Genomic DNA, 13,095 nt, shown 5'->3' on the forward strand with positions numbered 1-13,095 from the left:
TGTAAAATATGGTGACATGTACTAAACATGGTTACAAATGTAGTTGGGATTCATCAGTGAACAATTGATACAATCTGTTTTTGAGGTACATAACAGCCATTAGCAGTTGTTGCTACAAGAAGTTAGTATTATGTGGTAGGTAGCTGGGAACATGAGTAGCCAAGCTTGCTAAGAGTAGGTTGTTCGTAGGGGGCCAAGAGAGGTAGTGGGTGGGTGGAGTTGATGGTATTAGAGGGGGGTTGCAAGGGCATATCTGGCTAGTTTCTAAGTGTGATTTTAGTAAGGATTTGAAGTGGGTGCAAGAAGTTACAGAGGTAAGTTAGGATGGGAGGGAGTTCCAGAGTTTGGTTATAGTGCAGGAGAATAATGCTTCTCCAGCAGAGTTAATGGCTCTTGTACCATATAGTTGGTTTTTGTGGCCAAATCTTAGTGGTCTCATGGTTATGTAGAGTTGGAGTAGATTCTGGAGGAATGGGACTTCGGAGGAAGTGTGCCCGATGGTGGCCGGTGCACCCGGGGACAGTCCCCCACTCCCCAGAGGGGGAGGAGAATCTGCCTCGCCCAGGCGGCCGGCACAGTTGCTGGGTTGAATCCTCCAGGTGGACTGCACAGACCCCACCCGTTTACCTCTGAATAGTTTCACGCCTTCTTGAACTCTCTCTTCAAAGTTCTTTTCAACTTTCCCTTACAGTACTTGTCCACTATTGGTCTCGTGCCGGTGTTTAGCCTTAGATGGACTTTACCACCCACTTTGGTCTGCATTCACAAACAACCTGACTCCGGGAAGACCTGATCCTGATGCGCCGGGGGCAGCCACCGGCCTCACACCATCTGCTGGCTGAGCCTTGATCACAAGGACTTGGGTCCCCTGGGTGGCACCGAAGAGACGGACTTCCATACGCCACATTTCCCTGCGCCCGTCGCCCAGGCGGGAATTCGGTGCTGGGGTCTTCTCTCCACTTGCTGTTACTGAGGGAATCCTGGTTAGTTTCTTTTCCTCAGCTTAGTATATGCATAAATTCTGCAGGTCGCCATGTCTGATCTGAGGTCGTGTTGCAAGCAAGGTCACGGGGGGGTGGTGGGACAGAGAGGGTTTGGGGGGTGGACGGACTGGCCATCCTCCTCCCAACCTGGGAACCCCCACACACCCGCTCCCTGCCACCGTACTTCTGGGCGGCAGAGGAGAACGGTCGACGGGGCCCCAGCGTGTGGGAACCGGATGGGCGTCGGGCTCTGCCCCAGGAGGGCAGCCTAGTGGTAGTACCACTGACAGCCTCCGAGGGGTGGGCCGGATACGTGCCTGCTCCCTCCCATCCTTGGACGGGCTTCCTAGCTCGGGATGGCAGGGAACTCATCTCCTCCATCCGCGTCTCTTCCTGGGGGGATGGGGGGGCCACGGCAGGCTCCATCAACTCCCCGGCCATGCCCTCTGTGGGGGCCAGACACCCCCTGGGGCTATGGAAGGCACGATGACCCTCAGACAGGCGTAGCCCCGGGAGTAATCCGGGCCCACAAAGTGCATTTGAAGTGTCGATGATCAATGTGTCCTGCAATTCACATTAGTTCTTGCAGCTAGCTGCGTTCTTCATCGACGCATGATCTGAGTGATTCCCCGCTCAGAGTCGTATTGGTTCTCATCTGCTGGGGGCACCGCTGGCCGTGCGACATTGCACCTCGAAATGAGCACACGAGGTTTCACGGGGGTCGTTGCTGGTGCCTGGACTGGGGTTACTGGTCCTGCAGTGGCCAGTGCGCGGCCGCATGGCCGACCCTCTGGGTCTTTGAACCAATGCCCCGCATGGAGCGGGATGTCCTCTGCAGGTACCTGTAACAGACATTGAGGGAGAGGACTCCAGTGTGTCATCCCCCGGGGTGGCCTCGCGTGGCCGGAGGGGAAGCCACTGCCCTCCTGCTGGGACAGCACCCTCTTCCTCCTCCTACCACACAAGGAGCCAGCAACCTCCAAGGGACGAGGGGGGACGGATGCCACCCCTTGCTCTCATGCTCCCTCCCCCCAGGTGCCGTGGGCTCGGTCCCGCCAGCCTCCACCGGGGCACGCAGAGAGACAGGAGTCAGAGAGAGACGTAGAGAGAGAGATGCAGAGAGTTGGGGTGGCGGAGGAGAGTCCTTGGTACCCGGCGAAGGCGCCATCCCCTTAATGATCCTTCCACAGGTTCACCTACGGAAACCTTGTTACGACATTTACTTCTTCTACATAGTCAAGTTTGATTGTCTTCTCGGTGCACCGCCATGGCCGTGACTGACTACAGAGGGGCCGATCCGAGAACCTCACGAAACAATCCAATTGGTAGTAGTGACGGGCGGTGTGTACAAAGGGCAGGGACTTAATCAACGCGAGCCTATGACCCGCACTTACTGGGAATTCCTTGTTTGGGGGGAATAATTGCAATCTCCGGTCCCGATCAAGAATGGGGTTCAGCGGATTACACGGACCTGTCAGCCAAGGGTAGACACATGCTGATCCATTCATGTATGCAGCCCCAGACATCTAAGGGCCTCACAGACCTGTTATTGCTCAATCTTGTGTGGCTGAAAGCCACTTGTCCCGCTAAGAAGTTTGAGAAGAAGTTGGAGATGACTGCACGGGGCTGCATAACTAGTTAGCATGGCAGAGTCTCATTCGTTATTGGAATTAACCAGGCAAATCACTCCACCAGCTAAGAATGGCAATGCACCACCAACCACAGAATCAAGAAAGAGCTATCAATCTGTCATTTCTTTCCATGTCCGGGCTGGGTGAGGTTTCCCATATTGAGTCAAATTAAGCCACAAGCTCTACTCCTGGTGGTGCTCTTCCATTAATTCCCTTAAGTTTCAGCTTTGCAACCATACTTCCCCCTGAACCCAAAGACTTTGGTTTTCTGGAAGCTGCCCGGTGGGTCAGGGGAATAATGCTGTCGGATCACTAGTTGGCATCATTTATGGTCGGAACTACGATTATATCTGATTGTCTTCGAACCTCCGACTTTCATTCTTGATTAATGAAAACATTCTTGGCAAATGCTTTCACTTTCGTTCGTCTTGCGCCAGTCCAAGAATTTCACCTCTAGTGGCACAATATGAATGCCCCTGGCCGTCCCTCTTAATCATGACCCCAGTTCCAAAAACCAACAAAATAGAACCGGAGTCCTATTCCATTATTCCTAGCTGAAGTATTCAGGCGACCGGCCTTCTTTGAACACTTTAATTTTTTCAAAGTAAACACTTCGGACCTCTGAGACATTCAATTAAGAGCATCGAGGAAGCACCGAGAGGCAGGGGCTGGGACAGGCAGTAGCTCACCTCACTGCGGACCACCAGCCCGATCCCAAGATCCAACTACAAGCTTTTTAACTGTAGCAACTTTAATATACGCTATTGGAGCTGGAATTAACATGGCTGCTGGAACCAGACATGCCCTCCAATAGATCCTCGTTAAAGGATTTAAAGTGTACTCATTCCAATTACAGGGCCTCAAAAGAGTCCTGTATTGTTATTTTTTGTCGCTAGCTCCCCGAGTCGTGAGTGGGTAATTTGCACACCTGTTGCCTTTCTTGGATGTGGTAGCCATTTCTCAGGCTCCTTCTCCGGAATCAAACCATGATTCCCTGTTACTGTGGTCACCATGGTAGGCACAGATAGTACCATCAAAAGTTGATAGGGCAGACATTCGAATGTCGCATCTTCGCCACAAGGGCATGCGATCGGCCCGAGTTTATCTAGAGTCACCAAAGCTGCCGGGCAGAGACCCGAATTTGTTTTGGTCTGATAAATACACGCATCCCTGGAGATCAGCACTCGTCAGCATATATTAGCTCTAGAATTACCACAGTTATCCAAGTAATGGTGGCGTGATCAAAGGAGCTATAAGTAATTTAATGAGCCATTCGCAGTTTCACTGTAGCGTCCATGTGCACTGATACTTGCATGGCATAATCTTTGAGACAAGCATATGCTACTGGCAGGATTAACCAGATAGGAGCACCTCGGGGGTGGGTGGAAAGGAGGGGCCAGAGCCCGCACCTCCGCCTGTGGGAGGCATCTCTCTCCCTCATAGGGGGCACCCTGGGTGCTTGTCTCGGACCAGCAAGCGCGACCATGGAAGGCCACGGGCCAGTGAGGAGCGCTGCTGTGCTCAGAGCCAGAGAGTGAGGGAGAGAGCTCCCAAAGGTCCTGCGCTCAGGGGCACACATCGAAGCAGGGCAGCCCAGCAAGTAAGAGGACCTATTTGGCTTGGTCCGGGCTCATCATTCTTGGCTCGACTTCACCGCTGAGGGCTGCGCGTCACTTCCGGGGAGGAGAGGCTCGACCCACTGGCCATAACCCGCAGAGCCATGCCATGGGGGCCCTCTGCCAGTGGGAGTCAGTCGGCTCGATCCATTGATGGACAGTGGGGAAAGGCACCTCGGATCCCGCCGCAAGGGTTCCCGCTGGGAGACGTTCTCCCCGGAGCTGGGACCTCGACTTGCACTCCCCACGGGATGCCCCATTTTCTCTAAACTCCCAGAGGCTGTGAAATCATGCCGGATCATCAGATCAGGCATGCCCAGCGAACGACCGGGGGGACGGACCCACAAGGTGCGACCGACCTTGTGAAACTCCCCTCAGCCGTGGAGGGCCAGATCTGCTCTCATGAGGGCTTCTGTGTCCCACCGCTTTCCCATCCAGAGGGGTTCCAGGGACTTTGCAATATTTTGGGGATGCCGTAGGGTACTGAGCAAGGTCAGACACCTTCCCACTGCCCGACGGGATCTCTCTGGGTCCCGCAGACTCCAGCCTGTCACTCCCCAAGGATTTCCATCAAGTGAGGGCTCCACCTCCCCCCACTCACCCGAGCAAGAGCTCTCCCGGCCCTATGGCCCTCTGCCGGCAGCTCCCTTAGGGACTTCCACCTGGAGCGTGGGCAGTCCGGACTCTCTCATCTGGGTGGGAGCACTCCCTCTCTGGCCATTTACCACCTCTCTCCCCCTTCTGAACTTCCGTCCTGGTGGTGGCCGTGGTCTGAACCCCCCTCATGCAGATGGGAGCTCTCATGGCCCGGCTGATGTCCGCCCCCTCTCCTTTCCAGATTTCCATAGGGAGGGAACCCTCCAGGCTTCCAATTCCACCCAGCCAGGAGGGCTCTTTCCCCGGGTTACGTATCTCCTGGAGGCTGCCTGGCTGGGCCGTGTCCCTGTGCCCTTGGAGCCCCTCAGGGGGACCTCCCTCCAGTCCCGGATGGCCCTGTGGAACTCCGCTCAGCCTCCTAGGGGCAGGCCCACCCTCGTCTGGACTTCCGTGTCCTGCTCCTTTCCGGTCCAGAGCACCACGGGCCCTGTCTCCCCAGATCTACTGGGGGGTGCCTAGCTGGGCTGTGTCCTTGTACCATTGGAGCCTATCAGGAGGACCTCGCTCTGGTCCTGGCCTGCCCCGCGGAAGTCGTCTTGGCCGCCGAAGGGCAGGCCCACCCTCATCGGGACTTCTGCGTCCCCTCCGCTTTCCCATCCAGAGGGGTTCCGAGGACTTTGCGATATTTTGTGGGTGCTGTTGGGTACTGGGAGAGGTTGGACACCTACTCCCTGCCAGGCAGAAGCTCTCTGGGTATGGAGGAGGACTCCCACTGGCCGAAGCCCTGAAGACTTCCATCGTGGGGGAGGCTCCGCCTGACCCCTCTCACCAGCGCAGGAGCTCTCCTGGCCCCACAGCCTCCCTCAGGTGGCTCCCTTAAGGACTTCCTCATGGAGGGGGGGCTGTGGTCTGGACCCTCCTCACCGAGGTGGGAGATCTCCCAGCCCGGCCGATCTCCTCCCCTCTCTTCCTTCCAGACTTCCATTGGAAGGGACCCCTCCGGGCTTCCACTTCCACCCGGGCGGGAGGGCTCTTTTCCCTGAAGACTGTCAAATCGCTCTGTGTCCCCATGCGCTTGGAGCCTCTCAGGGGGACCTCCCTCCAGTCCAGGAAGACCTCACAGAACTCCCCTCGGCCACCGAAGGGCAGACACGGTCCCATCGGGACATCCGAGCCCACGCTCCTTTCCAGTCCAGAGCTCCAGTGTCTCCGTCTCCCCCAGGTCTCCTGGAGGCTGCCTGGCTAGGTGGTGTCCCCATGCCCATGGAGCCCCTCAGGGGAACCTCTCTCCAGTCCCGGATGGCCTCGTGGAACTCCCCTCAGCCTCAGAGGGGGAGGCCCAACCGCATCAGGACTTACGCATCCCGCTCCTTTCTGGTCTCCCCAGATTTCCTTGAGGGCTGTCTGTCCCGGCCATGTCCTCATGCCCATGGAGCTTCTCAGGAGACCTCCCTCTGGTCCCGGTTGGCCCTGCGGAACTCCCCTCGGCCGTTGAGAGGTAGGCCCGCCCTCATCGGGACTTCCAATCCCACAATCCTTTCCGGTCCAAAGCTCCATGGTCCCCACCTCCCCCAGGTCTCCTGGAGGCTGCCTGGCTGAGTCATGTCCCCATGCCCTCGGAGCCCCTCAGGGGGACCTCCCTCCAGTCTTGGTCGGCCCCGCAGAACTTCCCTCATCTGCCGAGGGGCAGGCCCACCCTCATTGGGACTTCTGCGTCCCCCCTGCTTTCCCGGGGGGGTTCCAGGGACTTTGTAATATTTTGGGGATGCCATCGGGTGCCGGGCAAGGTCATAGACCTTCCCCCTGTGCGGCAGGAGCTCTCAGGGTCTGGCAGACTCCCACTGGTCGCTCTGTTAAGGACTTCCTCCTGGAGGGTGAGGATGGTCCAGACCCCTCTCACTCAGGCAGGAGCTCTCCCAGCTCGGCCGATTTCCGCCCCTCTCTCCCTTCCAGACTTCCGTGGGGAGGTACCCCTCCGGGCTTCCACTTCTACCTGGGTGGGAGAGCTCTTTTCCCATGTTAGATATCTCCTAAAGGCTGCCAAATCATTCTGTGTCCATCGTGCTCTCTGAGCCTTTCAGGGGGACCTCCCTCCTATCCTTCCCAGCCTCATGGAACTCTGCTGGGCCATGAGGCCTCAGACTTTCTCTCATCTGGACTTCCATGATGCCAGTTCTGCCCTTTGCCCTCCACATTGGGCTTTCAAACTCACAAGGCAGATGGCCCAGGGTCCTGGCATGTCTGCACATTTCACCGCTCTTGTCCGGCCATTTCTCCTGTCGTGCCGGGCACCGACGAATGTGCTCTGCTTTGAGCCTCCTGGTCCACAGCCCCTCACCCCCTGTGTACTGCCATTCCCAGGGCCTCATCCCCATGGTGCCGGGTGGGGGACGTGAGGCTGAACTGCTGCCTGCGGCTGGCCCCGGGTGTGAGATGCCATGGTGACCATATCTCCGCACCCCTGAGGGCCGGGAAGATGGGTTCGCAGACCTGGTGTCCTGGGGAGATGCTTGGCCTGGCCACGCCGTCTGTTGGCTCCCCCAGCCAGCCTTGGGTTCAAGACACCTCGGGGGCCTTATCTCCACACCCCTGAGAGCTAGGAGGATGGGAACCGGGACCTGGTGTCCTGGGGAGGCTCTCAGGCCACCTGCACCGTCCGTCGACTCCACAGCTGACCCCGGGTGTGAGACACCTTGATGGCCATATTTCCGCACCCCCAGGGGCTAGGAGGATGGGATCGGGGACCTGGCATCCTGGGGAGGCCCTTGGCCCGCCAGCACCCTCCGTCAACTCCCCTGGCTGGCCCTGGGTGTGAGATGCAATGGCGGCTGTATCTCCGCACTTCCGGGGGGCGGGAGGATGGGATCAAGGACCTGGCTTCCGGAGAAGGCCCTCGGCCCACCCCCGCCATCTGCCGATTCCCCTGGCCAGCCCCGGGTGTGAGACACCACTGCGGCCATATCCCCACACCCCCTCAGAGCATCATCCAATATCAGATTACATTTGAAGCCTTTTTTGTGGTTTCATCACACAAATTCTCCTCATCTTCTCCATGCCATTTTATAATTTTTCAAGACCCCTATAGTCCTTCCTCTTTTAATGATAATCTGTGTTACCTTTTCATTAGCTAGACTGATTGTTTTCTTCTTCCCATAGTTTCTTGATGTTCTATTATGTTCTATGTATCTGTCTGTCTGTCCCACTGTTTATTTATTTGCATTTGTTAAGTGGTAGGCAGGCTCATCAAGTGACCCTTTCCAGTCATGACCCAAGCTCAGTGAGTATAACAGTCCAGTTATTTTAATTATAACAATTTTTTTCTTCAGCAAAAAACATCAGCACTTTAGCTGTACAGATAAGGTAACATGATTTACATTGAAGCTGTCTGCTGACACTTATGCAGTATTATTATTATTTTTTATTATTTTATTATTATTATTATTATTATTATTATTTGACATTTGTTTACTGGCATAGTCTAACTAAGTAGATGCCCATTTTAAGTGGAGGCCCAGAGAGAAAAGCTTCAATAGATACATAAAATAAAAACATAACAAAAGCGTCTAGTATGAAGTACAACAACTGAAAGTACAAATGAATGCATATTAAACAAAAAAAAAAACAGTTATACTACATAATAATGGCAAAGCATTTACATACAATAGATAATACAGATTTTGCTTAGATTGTTGTGAGTTAGGTGGTAGTAGCAATCTATTGTATAGAAAGTAAACACTGTAAGTTATTGTAGTGGAGCTAAGATAGCTGATTATTTATTGCATAGATTCGAGGAGGAAAATTAGGATGATGTAGTGGAGTAGGCAGAGAGAGCCGAGAGAGAATTTAGGATAGAGTTGTGAAGGAAAATAATAAGTGAGATGACTTAGAATAACATCAGCTACAGAGAATAAAAATCTACTTAGGAGGTTATAAAGGTCTATAGTGCATGAAATACAAGAGCGCTGTTATTTACAGCCACATCTAAGAAGCAAAATGGATGAATGCTGTGAAGGAAAGGTTAGTTTGCTTTTATTTTTTGTATTACTGTATTGCCTTTCTATATTTTGAATACTGCAGTTTGTTTTCTTTACCTTGTGTTTTGCTTGCATTCTGTTTTAACAGCATATTAAAACTTCAAAAGAGACCAGAGCTCTCTGTGTTCTGAGTCAGGCAGAATTTTTTCCCACCCTCCCACCGATTTAAGTTGTCTTGTTAAATACCACTGTCTTTCTAGTTGCCCGCCTCTTATGTTAATCTGACCATATATCTCATTTCTCTCTACTTTCACTGGCTTATGTGAGTAATCACAAAATCTTCATTTTTGAAATCCCACCCCTTCAATTATTTAAATTTATTGGCCATCCTACAGTATTTCATAGTACCAAAATACAAAAGTGACCACCCCTTTCAATCCATCTTGCTGTTTTAAAAATAGTAACTCTCCACTAAACCTTAACTTTTTAAACAGGTAAAACTCAAGTTACCTACTTTCACATCTAACTTCTCTAGTGCACACTGCAGAGTGCATTCTTTTCAATCTTACCTTTAAGCATCCCTGTGACTAGCACTTTCTCTAATACCTGCTGGAAAGCACTAGGAAGCCTTAAACTCATACAAACACTGAACTCTCCTTGTTAACAAGGAGAAATTAATAGTAGGCACTAAACAGCCTAAAATTGCAAAGTACCTTGCTAAGGAAACAGCTCGTATACTTTACAAAGAAAAAAAAAAGCCCCAAACCAGGCATGTCCAAGGGTCAGCTTCCGGTAATTTCTCCTGTCCACCTGGTGAATCTGGGCATACTGGGGCAATGCAGCAATTGCCTCATGTACACAGACAACCCTCTCCTCCTACCACCCAACACTACAACCTGTGAGAGATGCACTTACATAGCCAAAATGGAAGCAAAGCTCTCTCCACCCAAGATTGTGCTAAACAGTCAAGAGGAGAAGGTTAACACCCACACTACACCTCAAGCAACACATAGCCCTTCTAAACCCGCACCACCAACACCCACATATAGCAACACTAAATCCACATATGCAGAGGCCCTTAACTGTAACCTGCCCATTCAACAAAGACCTCTGAGGCTGAAATGCAAACAAACACCAATCACAACCAATGTGTCACATAGTTCACAACACCAGTGTGCCACCCAGCAACAGCCCCTAAGGCAAGACAATGTACCTAACACTTTAGTCATAGGTGACTCTATAGTCCGGCACACTGATGTCCCTCTCACCAGGTTGAATAAGGAGAAAATTACAGTCAGCTGCCTGTCGGGTGCCAGGATCCGCCACATAACGCATGCACTCAAGTGACTCCACAACAAGTACAAATATGACTCTGTCATTGTCCATGTTGGAGTGAATGACTTGAGACATACTTCCCTGGACTACATGAAAAGAGACGTGGAAGAGCTCTCGGATCATGTGGCCCAGGCAGGTATGACCCTAGCCCTGAGTAGCATCCTGCCTTCACCCAGAATGATACCACGATATAAGGATAAAATGATTGACTTCAACAATTGGCTAAGCTTATGGTGTCATTCAAAGGGGATCCAGTATCTGTCTGCCTGGGATGACATGATTGACAGACCACGATGCTTTGCCAGAGATGGTCTGCACCTGTCGCCCCTGGGATTCAGGTTACTGGCTAAGGCTCTTGCCACCCCCATAGTGCCTTTTTTAGGCAAACTTCAAAGGACAAAACCACCACCGTAACAAGTACAAGCATGCAAAATCTGAAGGTAATGCTACTCAATGCTAGAAGTCTAAACCTCAAAATGCACTCTCTCGAGGCACTCCTAAAAATGGAGAACATCGATATCTGTGCAGTAACTGAGACCTGGTTCAAGGCTCCAGAGAGCACCCCTGCAATACCAGGCTACAACTCTTACCACACTTTTTGGCCACCAAACCAGGACTGAAACACTAAAGGTGGAGGTGTGTCAATATTCACCAAGGATATTCACACCACCAGGCTAGTTGGCCAACACAATGTGTCTGAAATTCTCCAAGTGCAACTAACACTAGGTAAGACTGCAATCCAAATTGTAGCTTGCTACAGATCCCCCACCATACCCCAAGATTCTCACTATACCTTTCTAAACATACTGGAAAATATTAAGATAGAACCAAACACCCTAATACTGGGCGATTTTAACTATCCTGCCATTAACTGGGAAAACTACTCATGTCCCAATACCTTTGTGCAATGGTTCTTGGAATTCATAAATTCCAACGCCCTGGATCAACTAATCCATAGTCCCACCAGGGGCTCCAATATCCTAGACCTGGTCATTACCAACATGGGAAATCAATGCTCCATACCTATGGTCACCCCCTCGTTAGTCAGGTCTGACCATAAGCTAATCACCCTTAACATCCACATCCCACCCCACCCCCAGTAAAGAAACCACCATTAAAAAACTTCTCCAAAGCCAACTTCATGCTACTCAAGTCAGAAGTGACAAACGTCATGACATTCATGCAGACGGGAACTGAAAGTTCAACTGCTGAATCCTACACTAAGGCACTGTACGAGCACATCCACTCATGCATGAATCGTGCCATCCCAAATAGAACCAAAATGCTCTCATCCAAAAAGGAAGCCAATCTGGTGGTCCCCTGCCATAAACAAACTTTACAACAAAAGGAAGAAACTTTTGCAGAAAAGAGGAAAATCCCAGGATGCAAAAAACTCCCTTACTAGCCTCAGTAAGAAACTGAGATGCCTCATAAAATCCTCCAAAGCTAGTTACGAAAATAAAATTGCCAAAGATTCCAAAGACAACCACAAAGCATTCTATAACTATGTCAAGAATCTAAATGGCAATGCTCAGATCTGTTCTGAGCTAAAACAGAATGGCATTAAATATACTGATCCGAAGGATATTGCCAATATCCTGGCAGATCGATTCAGTGCCAACTTCACTCCCCTCTCACCCCCTAAATGGCCGATCTCAATACCGAAAGATTGCCAAATTCCAGTAATAACGGCCACACAGGTACAAAACGCACTCTCTAAAGCCAAGAATACAGCATCCATGGGACCAGATGACATCCCGGGCTGTGTACTACATGAACTACAATATGAACTGGCACCTCATCTAAGTGTCATGTTTAATCATAGCCTCACCTCAGGTTTCGTGCCCACTGAGTGGCGCAGAGCTACAGTTATCCCAATCCACAAAGGGGGATCCACCTTGGATCCCGGAAACTGCCATCCCATCAGTCTGACAAGCCTTATCTGCAAGGCCATGGAGCGTATTATCCTGGAACTTATAAACAAAGACATTGGCAACCTTCAAACACTGGACCCCACCCAGTTTGGGTTTGTGAAGGGCCGATCTTGTCTCCTGAACCTGATTGACTTCTTTGAATCAGTCTCCAGAGCCATGGACAAGGGTAAGGTGGTCCACACAGCCTATCTAGACCTTGCCAAGGCCTTTGACACCATCCCCCACTCTGGAACCATAGATAAACTTACTAAGTTGGGCATTAATCCCTATGTCACCCAATGGGTTGCTAAATGGCTTACTGATAGAACCCACGCTGTAAAAGTAGCCGACTCCAAATCCAGCTCCAGACAAGTGACAAGTGGAGTACCTCAGGGTTCAGTCCTGGGGCCGCTCTTGTTTGGCATCTACTTCTCTGAAGTACAGGTCAACACTAAGGGACTCTGGCTAACAAAGTTTGCAGATGACTGCAAACTGGGAGCCATTATTGAATCCCCAAATGATGTGGATACTCTACAAAAGGGCCTTACAGAAACAGATGCTTGGTGCCAGAGCCATGGGCTCAAGCTCAATGCCAAGAAATGTATTGTTATCCCCTTTGGGAAAAAAACATGTATCCATGAATTACCATATAGGTGGCAGTACACTAAACACAGAAAGTGTGATAAGAGACTTAGGGACACAGGTGGACAGTGGTCTCACCTTCGATAACCACATCGCCGCAACAGTCAGGAAATCCTTCTATGTGGCACACCTCATCATGAAGGGCTTTTCATCCAGAAAAAAGGAGGTCATTGTCCCACTGTACTCATCCCTCATTAGACCCATTATAGAATACAACGCCCCATTTGGTATGTACCTCTCAAGACATCTGCAACAACTGGAAAGGCCTCAGAAATACCTCACTAAAAGAATCACAGGCCTAAAGCAGATGCCCTACGCTGACCACCTTAAAAAACTCTAGTTATACTCTGTCGCATATCGTCTACTCAGAGGTGAGCTCTGCTTAACATACAAGGCCATGTCAA

At 51.3% G+C, this 13,095-nt stretch overlaps 1 pseudogene; it reads right to left on the reverse strand.

Moving 5' to 3' along the window:
- Positions 1-1,470: 1,470 nt before the first annotated feature.
- On the reverse strand, positions 1,471-1,624 carry LOC122800531 (annotated as a pseudogene).
- Between the last annotated feature and the right edge of the window lie 11,471 nt (positions 1,625-13,095).

Source organism: Protopterus annectens, chromosome 4.part0 (genome assembly GCF_019279795.1).
Source record: "Protopterus annectens isolate FY-2018-M chromosome 4.part0, PAN1.0, whole genome shotgun sequence".
Classification (NCBI taxonomy): domain Eukaryota; kingdom Metazoa; phylum Chordata; order Ceratodontiformes; family Protopteridae; genus Protopterus; species Protopterus annectens.